Below are 16,419 nucleotides of genomic sequence, written 5' to 3'. Positions count from 1 at the left end.
ATAAAAACTGTCAGACCCGGATTTTTGAGTTAATAGTGCTTGCGGGTTTTTCGAAATATTTTCATCACTTTTTTTATCCTTATTTGAACAGTCATTGTTCATTTTATTTTCTACATCGCGAGCAATCGAATGATTAATCACTTCGTTATTCTTATCGTCAATCTTACAGTTTTGCAGATGAACTTGCGGTTCTGAAACATTTTTTTGTCCGTCACTGGAGCAATCATTATTTTTTTTCTTTTCCACATTATCTACATTTGAATCATCAATGAAATTGTTATCCTCATCAGCAACCCCACAGTCTTGCAAATCATCCAACAGATTAGATGGATTTTCTGGAATAATTATATTTTCATATAAAGGATTATTTGATTTGAGCCAATATAGAGCTTTCCATATTTTTTTAACGTCAACATAATCTTCCCACATAACTTTATTTTTATTTGCATTACCTCTCACTAATACGTACACATCTTGATCTTTCATCAAAGCATCCGCTGTAGGGCATATTTTTTTTAAAGTTTCTTCAATTGGAAGGGGTAAATGAAATGTTCCACCCACAACTTTATCGATTTTAACATAATGTGGAAGTTGTTTGTTCATAACAGTATCTTTTTTTACGACTGTCTGAAACGCTTTTGCTCGCTGAATCAATATTTTTTCATAATCGTTGAGAACAACTATTTCAGTCGGAACTTCTTCACTGGACATTTTATTCATAGTACAATTTGAAGGTACACAATTTTTATCAAAATTATTTTTGCAATTGCTACAGATAAAAGCTTTTGAAATAGTGATGGGGTCATGTATTTGCAAAAATTTGTTCCAATGTTCTTTGCTTTGTATTTTGAATGAGGGATCTTTAGCATTCTCTTTGTCTTCAACTTTTTCCAAAAACTCATCAACATCGACTTCTTCGTCATCAACATATTTAACAGGTTTCCTACCTCGTAAATTGTATGATTTATTTTCAACTTTCAGGTCGTCTGCGCATTTCTGTGCAGACGTCATATCTCTTAAACAAAGAAGTCGTTCACATGAAATACATGGAATAGAAGGAGGATCCCTATCAATCTTCTGATACTCAATGATACTTTTCTCATATTTTTCTTTGATTTTGACTTCGTCTAAACATATCACGTCATCTGAGCAATGAAATTTAGTGCGTGAGTCATTGAATGACTTTGCTATATTTCTTATTTCAGTTATATCACGTGAATTTAGTGCGTCATCAATTTGAGATATTGTGCGATAACCAGCTTTTATTCTATAAATTTGTCGTTTTATTTTTTGCAGATAAGGATAATGGGCCGATAAATAACTCAACTTTAAAAACATTGATTTGCACAAAAGAGGTTGATCATAACAAACTTTTGGATGTCCCATTTTTTTGAATTTCGTGATTCACAAGAGCACATATCGATATTTAGATAAAATTCGGAACCGTCAGTATACGAAACATTTAGTATGGCTTTGAATAAATCTGTTAGTATTTGTAATATATCTGGGTCAAGAGTTTTGCAATTTTCACCACAAAACCAAGTAGTTGATGATTCCAAGGGAAGAACATTTGTCACCTGACCTTTTGTATTAACAACAATACTTTTTAAATTTTTAAATGCATCTCTGAAATTATATGATGTTTCTGCGAAATAGGCTTCCGATTTGGAACAATGTTTTGCTAATCCACATAAAGCAGTTGCAGCAAATAATTCATTACCACTAATCGGTTCTTTACCCAAACGGGCCAAAGAAACTTCAACGTCATTTTTACACTTTCTGATAAATGATTTGACGTGTTCGACTGCCTGATCTCTGGCATAAATGGCTGCAGTAACAATTTGTTCAGCTTCAATTAATGCCGATAATGAAGGGCAATTGATATTTTGTAGAACACTGTTTACGTAATATTCTTTAGATTGTAAAAGGTATCGAGTGCTATGACGCATAGTAATCTTTTTAGATTTTCGTCTGATTTTTGGTGTTCGAAGCCTACATCTTTTTCGATTTTCTAAAATCGAAGTCATTTTTGAAAAACAATACATTTTCTTTTTTATTCTTATGTCATAAGCCATTTGCTTGTGTTGCAAATATCTCAAGGAATCTATTGCACACTTTATTTTTTTATAATAACTTTTGCTGGTTTGTCTTTGTGTTCGTGAAGTTTCATTAACTGTCGATTTTTGCAAATTCTTTTTCAGTTGATACTGAATTTTACGTCTCTCAGAAATTTTTTGCCTGTGGGATTGATAGTAGTTTCGAGACCTTTCTGCGCATAGTTGTTGACTATGATTTTGCGATGGTTGATTTGAAATTTGCGTTGGGGCGGTGTTAATAAAGCATTGAGAATCATTCATGTCAATAATATACGAATTAACCATGCTCTCACTTGTTATATTATCAATACCATCCGATTCTAACGAGAGAGATTGTTCAGAACAGATTTGCGAATTCGAACTCCCAAGTTCTTCAAAGATAGAATCTAATTGAAACAATACTGCTGGTGCAGTATTGGCCATAGTAAGATCCAAAGAATAAATTTGTTGACTAGCATCATTATTTTCTACAATTTCATTTCCCTTAATACGTAAGCCATTGCAAGGTTCACCAGCGATTGCTGTACTTGGTGAAATAAATCTTTCAAGGAAAATAACATATGGATTGGTTTCTTGTTGACACTTGAGGAAAGATTGCACTTGGATTTGGTCAACGAATACCCATTGATCCGACTCACGAAGTATGTTAGTGTAATGACCACACTGAATAGGCCAAAGGCTAGGACCGTGATGCAAAATTGCACTTTTAACTTGATACGTTTCTCCAGAGATAGATATAATTTCGTTTACTAAGGAGGGTAATTGGAAATTTGTTATTTTTCGGCGTTGGCCATCAGATTCATTTTCATACATTAGGATTTGTACAATTAACACATCATTTATACCATTAATAAAATTTCTTATGTGATTCAATTTACCGCATTGGCAAAATGTATCTCCCTCAATCCATTCATACAAATTATCGTTGATAATTTCTTGCAAACTATTGTAATTTGTATTTTTTTTAAGTAATAATGGAAATACGAAATTGGACGTTTCATAGTCCTTGTAAAGTTTATCACAATGTGTACAGACTACCTGTCGATCGATATCGAAGTAAAGACTGGATTGTAGATTTTTAGATTTCAAACAAAGTTGTGTAATAAACTCTGCTGGATCTTGCTCTTTGTTTTGAATGAATTTATGACCAGCAAACATTTTCACTATTATTATTGACAACTTCCCACCAGATGCATATGTCTGCAAGCTTTTTTGCAGTATATCCTTTTTTAATTCATTTAAAAATTTTATTCTTATTGAAGGACAATGAAATAAACTTTGTAAGCTTGACGTTGCATAAGTATCGTTATCATTGCTTTTAATAATATGAATTTTCCATGAATTAATAAAATCTGAAATAACATGCTGGATTGTGTTTGCATTTCTTTTATGTTGCAATTTCGAAAGCTTAATGTTTTTCTGATTTAAACGGTCGATAGATGTTTCATCAATACCTGATAAACTATTGAACTGGTCATTACGAACCACTTCATCAAATTTTCGTTTATTTTTAGAGGAATTTTTTCTTGGCACGTTTTGATTGTTATTATTTGTAGAATATACGATTTCAGTCGGTTTATTTTTAATTGCATTGCTTGAAACTGATTCTGTAGAAAACTGTTTATCTGCAATATTATTATCAGTAACAGTGATATTGTTCATTAAGTTATTTTTGTTGGAAGCAACGTTATTATTCTTAATTATATTTATATTTTTATTTGTAATTGAAAGTTTATGTTTTGGTTTGTTGGAAATTTCCATATCGATTAGTTTGTGCGGTAGAACAACATTTTCCAGAAAAACAAGATAGTAAGTACCGTCAGTATTTGGAAGCTGATTACTCGTTGAAATATGTGAATCATTAGCGATTACCCAATGGTTTGATTGGCGAAGAATACCAGTGTAATGACCAGATTCAATACTAAAACCATGATGTATTATAGCACTTTTTACTCTGTATGTTTTTCCAGAGATGCTAATTGTTTCGTTTTCGAATGGAGTGAGTTGAAAGTCTGTTATTTTCTGACGTCTTCCGTTTGAATCAAATTTGTATATCAGTAATTGAAGAACTAAAATGTCATTTTCAGTTGTAATTGAATTTTTCATACGCAATAAGCGACCACATGGTGTTTTACATTCTGCTTCTGTATTAGTCCATTGTTCTAAATTGTTATTAATAATTTCCTGCAAACTTACAGTTTTCTGATTTTGCGGAATCGATAACGGTAATGTACAATTGAACTTTGCAGATGTGCTATTTCTGTAACCGCAAGCAATACAGTCAACTTCTGTAATGATATCTAAACTAATACTAGATTGTAAATATGTGCAATTGAGACAAAGATCTCTAATGAAGTCTGCTGCATCTTTTTGCTGAATTAAAATATAATCATCTCCTGCAAAAGATCTAACCTTCTGTATATCTACATTTCCGCCAGAAGCATACACCTGTAAAGCCTCTTGCAATGTATTTTTGGTGGAATTATTTAAAATATTTAATCGAATGGAAGGACAGTGAAACAAACTTTGTAAGCTTGAAATTGCATAACAAGAAACCATGTTACAATTGACGATACCAACAATATTCCAAGGATTTACATTGTTTGAAAAACCAGACTGTATGTGCGATTGTTTACGATGTTTATTTTTAGCAAAATAAGTAGACGATTCATTATTTTCTGAACGAGGCAGCGATGTAACGTCTTCAGCTAATTCATCAAACTTTCTTTTATTCTGATTGGATTTCGAATGGTATTGCATATCGATACTGAGATCGGATAATGAGTTAAGGCATTGATAATTATTTCCACATTGCTTATTTTGAGAATCGGTGACTTTTGATAATATTGACCTAATTGGGAATTTCACAACGAATTTTGATTTTGGTTTTTTAATGTCAATGCTATTCAATTTCATTTTCGAGTCATTTATTTTTCTGTCAGTTATTTCTACAATTGATATCGGATCATTTTTCGAAAATTCCATATTATTGTTACAGTCGTCCACATCATTTTTAACTCCACAATGACTATTATTTATAGGTTGTTCATCATTAAAATCGTTGACTTTTGATATCATTACACTTGATCTAGTTGGAAATTTCAATACGAATTTTGATTGTGGTTTTTCTATGCCCACCTTTTCTAATTCTATTTTCGAGTCAAAAGTTTTTCTTTCAGTTATTTCTACAGCAGATATCATATCATTTTTTTGGAATTCTGAACTATTATTACCATTAGTGATTTTTAGGATATTAGAAGATTGAATTGGAAAGATTTTAACAGACTTGAGATTTGATTTGTCATTATCAATGCTATTCAGTTTCTCTGTGGACTCGTAAATATTTTTATCACTTTTTTTAGCAGTTGGGTCACTAATTTTTTCCAGAAAAATAATGTATGCCCCCTCCTGCCGCGGAAATGTAGAACATAGACAAACGCTCAAGTCGTCAACCATTCTCCAATAGTTCGCTTCGCGAAGCACACTAATATAGTGCCCATATGGAAAACTAGAAACGTAAAATATTGCGCTTCTCACTCTATACATATTTTCGGAAATGAATATTATTTCTTTTTCAAAAGATTCCAATTCGAAGTTGGTAATTTTTTTACTTTTACCTTCATTGTTAAATTCGAATAACTTCAATTTTAAAATTAAAATGTCATTTGATGTTTGAACAGATTTTCTTATACATTTTTGATTACCACATTGTTTATCGCACGGTAAATCCAAGTAAGTCCATTGGCCAAAGTTACATTCAATAATTTTTTGGAGACTCGAATGGTGCATGTTGTTTGGAATGGATAATGGAAGTATGTAATTGTATCCCGATTCAGAATTACGTAGAATATTACAAGATTTACAACCTACTTCTGTAGTAAATTTGAATGCAAGACTTGCTTGCATGTTTCTCGATTTACGACATATTTCTACTATGAAATCAGCAGCATCTGCGTGTTCATTCAAAATAAATTTATAACCAGCAAAAGACCTAACCTTTTTTATTGACAGGCTGTCACCAGAAGCATACGCCTGAAAAGCCTCTTGCAATTCGTTATTCTCTGTATTGTTAAAAAACTGTAATCTGATCGAAGGGCAATGAAACAAGCTCTGCAAAGCTGCCGTCGCGTAATTCGAACGTTTATCTTTGTTTTCAATTCCAATAATTTTCCAATCACTAGAAAATGAACTCAGTAAATTTTCCGACCTTTTGTAGTTTTTAAACGAAACGCTTGAATCATTCTTTTTGTTTAGTTCTATAGTTTGTACAAAGCTTTGTTTATCGTAATTCAACAATTCTGGAAAAGGCTTGAGTTTATTTGACCAAAACATGGCAATAAGATGTTCTCGCATTCGTGTTGTATCGTATAGAATGGTACTTGGAGATTTTTTGAAATACAAAGACGTCGCAAAAGTTATAGCGAAAACCCCACAATCTACTGCATTATTTTGGTGTTGGACTTTTGGAAACGATATGCGTAATTCATCGAAATGAGAAAACAATTTTTTTAGAAATATTTCATGGCTACTATGTAACCGTTGTTGATTCAATGAATCATAAATGAAAATTTGCTTCGTATTGTAGTATAAACAAATCCAATGTCCGTTTTTACACTTACCTTGAAAGCAATTGTTATTGCAACTATGCAATATCTGTAAATGAGGTAAATGTTTAGGGAGTGAGTCGAATCGTTTACTTTGTGGATTTTTAACAAATACTGATGTATAAAGTGTGGTTTTAGGCTTGAAATTTGAACTTAATTGTAATATACTATGGAATTTATCGATGTGAGAATCTTTGAGACATGCTGATGGATCTCGAACTATTAGTTCTTCATCTTTTGTGAGAGGGAAGGGAGCCATTTTCATAAATAGTATGTATCTTCAACAATTTATTTATTTTATAGCAAACAATTTAATAAATTATAATTTACAAAATATTGCAATAATAAAATATCTAATTATGATAAATATTGCACAGTGTTCAGTTTTTTTATTTTGTATTTGGCGCTTAAAGCAGCCTGGATTTAGCGCATTAGGCAGCTTTTTATTTGGCGCTATTAGCAGCCTTATATTCGGCGCTTTTAGCAGCCTTATTTTATTACCAAACTCACCAATATCGGTTTCTACTGTTCTATACAAGGTACCTGTAATTTCACAAGAATATAAATAATCAGAGAGGAAATATTTTAAAGAGGAAAGTAAAATATTCATATTTTATTAACGTCATAGTAGCGAATAATAAAAAGTAATTCAATGCATATAGTATTAAAAACAGATATACTTGAAAATTTGAAAAATGAAGTATTATTGATGAAATGGTATCCTGCGATACGTGGAAACTGTGATTTTCAAAGATACCAAATCAATAATGAAAATTTATTATGAAATCAACAATGAAAAGTTGTTATGAAATTATTGTTGAAAAACAAATTTCATGGTAACTATATATAAAAACATTATACTCACTTCTGTACCTTCGAAGTACTCCTTTTTCTTTTGTAATTACTTGTCTCAAAATCTGAAAAAAAGATGCAGGTATATAGAATTTGGAAATTGGTTAGTAATCATTTTGAAGCATTGCATTACTTTTATGCAAAAGTTTTACATATTCAATTTCAACACCAAAAAATGTTAGCTCCTAAATGAGTTGCCGTTACTTTTTTGAAAATTTTGTCAATGAACCATTGAAACCTACTCTATTGTCCCATTGGCTTTGAGATTAATTGTTCATTAAAAAGCTTTCAGGGACCCTGACACCCTTTATTGTTGGTAAGTTATGAAAAAAATAATCATGTTGACGTATCTTTATTTGGCCATTCATTGCAAATAAGGTGATGATGTGATCGATTGTAGAATTAAGGTATGCTTTTATCAGTGGTACATTTCATATTTGCCATGAATTGCCAAGCCAAATTTTGTCAACTTAATCATTTTTGTATGACTTACCAAAAATAAACAATGTCAGTGTCCGTGAAGGATTTTTAATCAACAATTGATCTTGAAGTGAGTGAGACATTGAGTTGCTGTAACTTTTTTTGACAATTTTATCAATGAACCATTGAAATCTACTGTATGTATTGTCCCATTGGCTTCAGTATTAATTATTCATTATAAATCCTTCACGGACCCTGACATTGTCCATTGATATGGTCAATCATAAAAAAATCATTAAACTGTCGTATCTTGATTTGATGATAATTCATGGCAATTGAGACAATGATGTGATTAATTGTGAAATAAAGGTATGCTTTTGTTAATAGTACATTCATATACGTAACTTTGTTTGGTTATTCATGCTGAATAATATATAATTTACATTTTCAATTTAGATGTGTTATTTTTAATGTAAGTATAAAATATTCTTCTATTGATCAAGGAAAATATATTTATTAATTGATAAAAATATCGTTCATGCATGTATTTATAAATAGATATCCAATTACTATTTTCAGCTGGGATTGCTTATAAAATTGGCTATTTATATTTTGCTTTACTCACTGAACTATTGACAAGACCAGAAGGCCAACAAACAGATTTATCTGAATTGAATGATGGATGGATGAACAGCTTTCTCAAGACCACAAATCTGCAAATCATTCACCGAACTTGCAAAAATTATTATTCTACTATATAATCGAAAAATACATACTCGAATACTCAGAGCACACTGATTGTCGCCAAAATAACGGCTACGTATTTTCAAGAATGTTAAAAGTAAGAAGACGGATTGCTGTTTGTTTTGCTCCTTAATTTTGATTTGACACATGTGTATGCCACCGCCATGGAATATACACTATATACAGTAAGTAGATGCTGGAGAGAGCGAGCGGTCTGAAGTGAGGAACTTGCCGAAGTGTGATATGCACTTTATCAAACCTTATGTCGTTGATTGTTTGTTGAATTTTTGATTGATTAATGTAAAATTTTATTCTGAATGCCGTTGCTTCGCTGGATGAGCTAACGATTAAATTATCGACGAAATTTCTTTGGCAACTTTTTTGGTAATTTTTTAAACTCGATTCACATCACTTACACGCATGTGTTGTGATTTGTTTTATTAGGTTAGGCAATGTACATGTATGTGTACGTATACATAAAATTTTATTTGCCACTCAGAAGAATAAAATTTTTGAAGAGTTATAAAATATTCTAATTTTTAGTAGTAGTAAGTATAAATAGATCACACGAATTTTAAAACCAAGTAAAACATGTTTATAAAATATATTTATAATCAGTTGTGATTATTTACTTAATGCTCTCAGATCTGTCATGATTGCAGTGACATTCTTATATTTCAATCATGGATATTTGTGCATTATTTGTTTTAAAAAATTGAAATTAATTGTTTGTTTGCAATATATTTCTTTAAAATTAATCAAGTCAAGTTATCAGTATTTATTGTTTTAATATGACTTGCTCATTATATTGCAAAAAAATTGAAAAAACTTATGTAGTTTTCATGGTCATTTTTATTTGCAGCTAAATATGCAACGTCAAGACAAAAAAACACGAGGAACTAGAGGAGGTAAACATGCCAAACAGAAAACGCAGTTTAGAAGGATGGAAAGTTTTCTTTTGGCATTGGCACGAGAGTGCACTAATACAACAACTCTGAAGACTAATGTTGAATCCACAAATTCTTCTGGAGAGAATGCTCCAACACCAAGCACCAATCTATCTCAGATTCCATCAAAAGATATTTCTTTGGTACAGTCTAGCCATCTAGATACTAATTTAGAATCAAAAACTTATTCTAATGAAGGGAATGCTCCAATATCAAGCTCCAATCTGTTTGATCAGAATCCATCAACGAGATCTACTTCTTTGATACAGATTAGTCAATCATCAAGTAATTTATCTTCAACTAATTCATATAATAACCGTAAGTTTATATAATACTATAGATGGATAAATTTATCTAACTTATGACTTTCTAACTATTGAATGTCTTTTGTTAGTATAATATTTAAAAAAATATGTTAATTAAGTTGAAAATGAACTCTTTTGTTTCAGGTAAATCCTTTAGAGGAACTCGAGCTGGCAAAATTACTAAAGAATATCACCACGCCAAAAGCTTCTCTATCTTCTTGTGGAGTTTGTTGAATGAATGTCATTCCAGACATAATACATGAAATATTAAACTAATAAAAACAATCATGTGAGTTGAAAAAATGAGTCAAGCATAGCCATTCATTAAAATAGTATGTAATTGATAATAACAGTATGTTTTTTATTTTTCCAGGTTTTTTATTATTTTGTAAAAAAACAGTAGTATTGAGATAAAAAAATTTCAGAATGGTGTGTTTTCTAAATCTTTATAAAAAAATGTTTGTAAACAATAATGTGAAAAAAATTCTAAATATGAGGAAAAATTGAAATTATACTGTAAAAGTAACTTATCAGCAGTAATAAAAAAATCTAAATACAAATCATTAATAAAGACACTGTATGTAAGTAGAAAAAAACTAATTTTGTTTTAATTATCGAGCTAAATTTGAAGGAAATCGATATAGATAAAAATAATACAAAAAAATACCCACTTTAAGTTTTCATAGCAAATTAAAAAAAAATCACGTGTATAAGCGGTATATTCAAAAGGTGATGTAAACATTCCTAGCGGATTTATTTAGAGCTATACGTCAATTGTTCTCGATCGTGCTTGTACACGTTGTTTTGACAAGCGAAGGTTACCTGCAAATTTCGGTTTGACGCTAAAATATGGTAAAAAAATCTTGCGAGAGTCAACTTGTTTAAAGATAAATGTGATCAAGACTAGGGCTAATTTATATAAGTTAGAATCGCCAATTCGTGAAGCAAAAAGGCAATTAGTATTAATATTAAATACTGGAAACCGCTTAAATCTTTAATTTTATCAGTGAATTAGAAAGCTTTTTATAAACTTAACAAACAACAAAAAATGGATGAAGTTGCTCAAATAAATGCCTTATTAGGTGAAGACAATCAAAACAACAATCTAGCAGGTTATTGTTATTCAATTTTGTAATAGTTTAGTTTTTAGTTTAATATGCTACATATGAAAAAGTTGAATTCATTTACAATACTTTTTGATTTGAATAATATAAGTAAATATAGTAATCTAAAAATAATTTTATCTGACGTTTCCATTTTATATATTGTTCATATTGCTATTGCTATGCAATACTTTTTGATTTCAATACTAAGAAGTAAATCCAGTAAACTGTATTTCCGACGTTTCCATTTTATTCATTGTTTATTGCTATCAATACTATTTTTTGCAGATCAATACTATTTTTTGCAGATAATTTTCAACAAATGGATATTGATAACCATAATGAAGAATTGGAAAGACTTGCCAGAGCTGGTAATGGACAGCAAAACCGAGTTCAAATTCGTCCACCGAACTTACAAGAAAATGCTCAAGTACCTGGTATGTGTATTTAATTTTTTTCCCTTAAACCAATAGATTTTTCATATATGTTTTATTTATATGACCAAGCTTAAAACTTATTCTCATCTAAACTGTGCACAAATAAATTAGTTCTGTTTTCTATAAATTTTAGTGCAGCAGATTCAGGATCATCCTGTGATTTTTGGAGTTGACAATGAGCATTTACATGTACATCAAAATGATGGTATTGGTCATCATGTTCATCATCCTGAACAACTCAATGAAATTGGACATGCAAATCAAGGAATTCCAAACGATCCGGCAATACCAAATGTGCAAGCTTAAGTCAATGACCAAGTTCAAGGTATATAAGTAATAATACATTTTTGTACGGCTGCTCTTTTATAATAATTTGTAACAATAGAACCTGCAAAACTTTTTTTACAATTTTTTATTCTATTTAATACAGCTAACAGAAATGCTGTCCCAAATAATGCTGGTCGTGCTGTTGAGAATGCTGGTTTTGCTGGACAACAATTAGGTAAGCAACGAATTCATGTCCTCATTTAGTGGCTCAAACTTATACTAAAGAAATTTCTTTCAAATAATTTTGCAGGGCCTTTGCAAAACATCCCTGTAAATCAGCAAAATAATGTGCCCATGCAAGGTTCAGTTATGAGACTAAACAGAAACCGCAATAATAACAGACGTAAGTTTTGATATTATTTTGTAACACGTACGTTAATAATTTAAGCCCGAACAACGTTGCGTCACAAATTATTTAAGGGGAAAGGCTCGGAAGGCGCATTCGCTTCGTCGCGAAAATTGAACGAGGGCTATGTCGTCCGGTAATATCGATAAACGCAATTTAATCAATTACAGAGAGACAGGTTTTAACAAAATAAACTCATCAATTCAACTACTTTACTCTTTATTGCTACAATAATATACATTTGGCGTTGACGTGTGCGTCGGCCGAGTCCGGGTTAAGTTCGTTCCGTGCGAATTAACGCACAGGAAACAGAACGTCACCTTACAACGTATCTCACGAATTCCGCGAGGGCGATGCGAGTTCACGCATACAACCGCTCGTCCGCGTCCGGCCTATACGATGCCAGGAGAGAGAGAAATCGAGGCGCGCACCGATAAACTAAAAAGGGTACCTGACCTTGAGAGGGAGCGCTGCTGCGGAAGTCCGCGTCCTCCGAGCAAACGATGTTATCTTCGAAAGGCGGGATTCTGGATGCAGCCGGTCTTCCTTCTTATTGATGGTCGTTCAATGGCAATCAACCACTCGAACACTCACTGATGGTCATTCAATGGCAATCGACTCTTCGAACACTCACTGAGGCTAGTCACAAGGCTCGAATAGCTAGCAATTAGTCACTGGTCGAAACCCTACTGCCCGCGATCTCGCGCCTTCCGCGCTTTCTTACGCGCCCCTCCCTATAGGTACTCAAAACGGCCGAGCGCCGCCGGCTACGCACACATGTGCGGCTCATGCCGGCGACACTATCCCTCTCTCTCCTCCTCTGCTCTCCGCCTATGCCTATGCCTATCCCTCCAGCGCCAGGCATCTCCGCCGATCAGGAATCAGACCTGAAACAAAGCCACATCGTGCGTCGATACTCGGTTTTACTCAACCAAGACCGATGTGGCAGCGGCTCAGGGGAAGGCACGCGGAAGAGAGAGAGAGGCGAACAGGGCGATCGAATCTAATGATCGATTCGCCCGTCACACCCCCTCCCAAGTCCAACGATACCCCCGATCATCGGTGGACGACCACCTCGACCTCCCTAGCACCGCCGCCACCGGCCTCGGAAACTCAGAGGGACAAAAACGGAAATAATATAAGGGCAACACTCGCACACGCCAACAATCATACTCAACATTCATTCCAATTAAATAACCTTCACCATTACTCACCCATTTGCCTTAATCGGCACTCCGGGCATCAGGTGTGCTGGCTTGCAACGCGAAGCGTCGCAGCCGCACCATCCTGATGTATTCGGCCGTGGTGGGGTGGCTAGGATTAACCGCCCCAGCCAATCTACCTAACTCCTGGGCCTGTTCGTCCGTCCATGGCTCTTCAGGTGTCGACCCCACCATCTCCGCTCGGGGCTGAAGAGGCTCCCCAGAGGGACCAGGGGCAGGATCAGCCCTCTCCGCGTCGTCGCCGGATCCTGGCGGAGTGCGCCGCAAGGCAACCTCGGCGTCTCGCTGAAGAGAACTTGCAGCCTGGTGTTCCAGCCGCGCGTCCTCTCGCAGCCTTAAAACTGCCTCGTCTGGACCGGCCCGCTCAGCTTCGAGAGCTCGTCTCCTCTCCATTCTTTCTCTTCGGAGACGGCCACCACGCCGCTGCTTCTTCTTACGCGGCTCGGCTGCTATTTCTTCCCCGGCCTCCTCGCTACGAGCCCCCCCACTACTTTCACTCGGTGGTTGAGGTCCGTCCACCTCCTTGTGCTGTTGCTCCTCAGGCGTCCTGGCTACAGCGTCGGCCCCCGCTCGAGTCCGCAAATACTTTGCGTAAGCGGCCGCACATCGCACGCAATGAGCAACCGTCGCGTCCAGGCGCCCACAATTCCTGCAGCATTCCCGCGGGTTCGGCGGCTCCGGGCATCTCGAGCGGCGATGTTCTCCAGTCCGGCAATTAAAACAGATAAACGGCCGCACGTCCAACTCCCGGTCGAACGGCACCGAGTTCAGGCCGGCCAGAAAGGTGCCCGTCAATCGGCCCATCATGACGCCCTCCTCCCTGGCTCCTACTACTGGAGTCTCGGCGGGAATGGCGTCCTGCAACGGGGGCCGCGAGCCCTCACTTGAGGCAATCGGCCCGTCCTCTTCGCCTCGTCGCGGCTCGGGTCGGACCACAGCCGACAAGCGCGGGGTCTCCGGCGGAGGCGGCCTCTCGTCAGGAATCTCCCACTCCAGTTGGCGGTGATGGGGAAAGAAGCCTAAAACCGGCCGGGCCCCGTCCGTCTCCCGGATCCACCGCCCAGCCCGGAGCACCAGCCGGGGCGGCTCGGCCTCCGACACCTGACCGGCCGAGTCGCGAGGCTTCAGGGCAGGCCTCGCGGAGACTCCCCCATCACGGTCATCAGGGCCACCCGCCATCGGCGTCTCACCGGAACGCGGAGGCGAAACACGCGGCTCCCTGGAGCGACGGGGGCAGTGCAGCCCACGGGCTCGTCCTATCTCTAGCCTCCGCGGACGCCTCCCCAATGCTATTGCCTCCGCGGACGCCTCGCCATGGAAACGGTGCGAATTTACGCACTCATTTCCCGGCCCAGCGTCCTCGGTGCGGCGGTGGCTCCTGGACGGCTGCTCCGGTTCCTCCGCTCTGGCCTCGGTCAGGGGCGAGACCCAGTTGCTCGCCGAGAAATCCGGGCCCTTGTTCTTCTTCTTCTTCTTCTTGCCGCCGCTCCGCTGCTCCTCCGCGGTCCTCCTCCGCTCGTCCTCTAGGTACCCGGCAGGCGGGATGCTCGACGGCGGTCCCTGTCGGCGGAAACTGTATCTTGGGTCCAGTTGCTGCTGGTGCATAGGCACCCACTCCATTGGCTCGTGGATGTGCCTCTCCGGCCGCACCACCGCCGTCGTCGCCGCCGAGCCCGCCGCAATTCCCGGAACCGGCTCCCCCTCTAACTGCAGCCTCCCGTTGGTAAAGCCCAACTCCTGGGGTCGGTCCGCTGCCGCTGATGATGGTAGGCCGGGCAGGTCCGCAGAGCCCTCAGGGTTCGACGGACGTGCGAATTCACGCACAGGCGTCTCGCCCCTTAGCTCCTGCGGCTGCGCCGGAGGACTCCTTAGCAAGAGCTCCTCCAGCTCCATTTCTGCGGCGTTGCTGTCCACTATCAGGCCAGCCGCTTCTCCTCCCTCGGCGCCCGGTTTCTCTTCAGGAAACCCCGGGCCGACGCTCAGGACGCGATAGGCCGAAAGCTCCGCGACCATAGCCACGGCTCGCCTCAGCACTCGCGTACCCCGGGTTTCAAGAGTCCCGGGAGCCGCCTCTTCGGTCGTACCTTCCAGGCCGCACGGATCCGGGAGCTCTTCCTCTCCATCGCCCTCCGTGGAGCCGGCAAGCGACTGCTCGGGCCGAGCCAAAGATGACGAGGGCTCGGCCACGCTTGCCTCCATTTTCTCGGGTTCTGGGTCCACCGTCCGGTCTCGTCCTGGGGAAGGCTCGCTCCTGACGCCTATTTCGGCTGTCAGAGCGGCCAACGTCGTAATCTCATCTTCCATCTATAAATTTAAGGCGTATTAGTCATTTGGTCTTTCTTCGGTCAAAATCAGTAAAAAAAAAAACAATTAAAAGAAGAAAAAAAAACGAAAACACGATCCAACCCGTCTACTTCGTTACCCGACGGCGGTCGGTCGCCGTCCGTTGCCCACACCGCGCGGCGGAACGTAACGCTTCAAGTCCTTCACGTGGACCATCGGGATCCGATAGTTATTGTCAGTCTCCAACTCGTATATTAGGTTCGAGACTTTCTTCACTATTTTATACGGTCCGGTGTATTCGGGGTCCAGTTTCGCGTTCCTGCCCGTCGCGGCACACGACAACGAGTAGTTCCTCCGCCAAACTAAATCGCCTACGCTAAAGACTACCTCCCTTCGCCTCTTGTCATACTCTTTCTTCTGTCTCTCCTGCGCCTTCTCGATATGACGTCCCACCAAGTCTCGCAAAGCATTAAGTCTTTCTAATCGGTCCTGCCAAATTTCGGGTTTGATCCTGATCACGGGAGAACGCCGCTCCATTTCCCTCCTTAAACTTTTCACCGGCCGAGGATTCCGACCGAAGTTCAGGAACGCCGGCGTAACCCTCGTAGAAGACTGAGTCGCGGTGTTAATCGCGTGCCTGAATTCGTGCAGGTAGCGGTCCCAAGTCCGATGATCGTTGTCCACGAACATTGCTATCATCGTCTTCAGCGTCCGGTTAACTCTCTCTACTGG

The 16,419-nt window shown here is 38.0% G+C and overlaps 1 long non-coding RNA gene across 1 annotated transcript; it reads left to right on the top strand.

Moving 5' to 3' along the window:
* Nucleotides 1–9,692: 9,692 nt before the first annotated feature.
* On the top strand, nucleotides 9,693–10,379 carry LOC131671096 (uncharacterized). Its single transcript, XR_009302509.1, has 3 exons — nucleotides 9,693–9,981; nucleotides 10,113–10,257; nucleotides 10,342–10,379. It is a non-coding gene; the product is annotated as an uncharacterized LOC131671096 (long non-coding RNA).
* The last annotated feature ends 6,040 nt before the right edge of the window (nucleotides 10,380–16,419 follow it).

The sequence above is a fragment of the Phymastichus coffea genome, unplaced genomic scaffold, assembly GCF_024137745.1.
Source record: "Phymastichus coffea isolate CEN01 unplaced genomic scaffold, Cenicafe_Pcof_1.1 PCOF00009, whole genome shotgun sequence".
Lineage (NCBI taxonomy): Eukaryota > Metazoa > Arthropoda > Insecta > Hymenoptera > Eulophidae > Phymastichus > Phymastichus coffea.
Note: the sequence above shows the minus strand (reverse complement) of the source record. Positions and strands in the feature narration are given on the sequence as shown.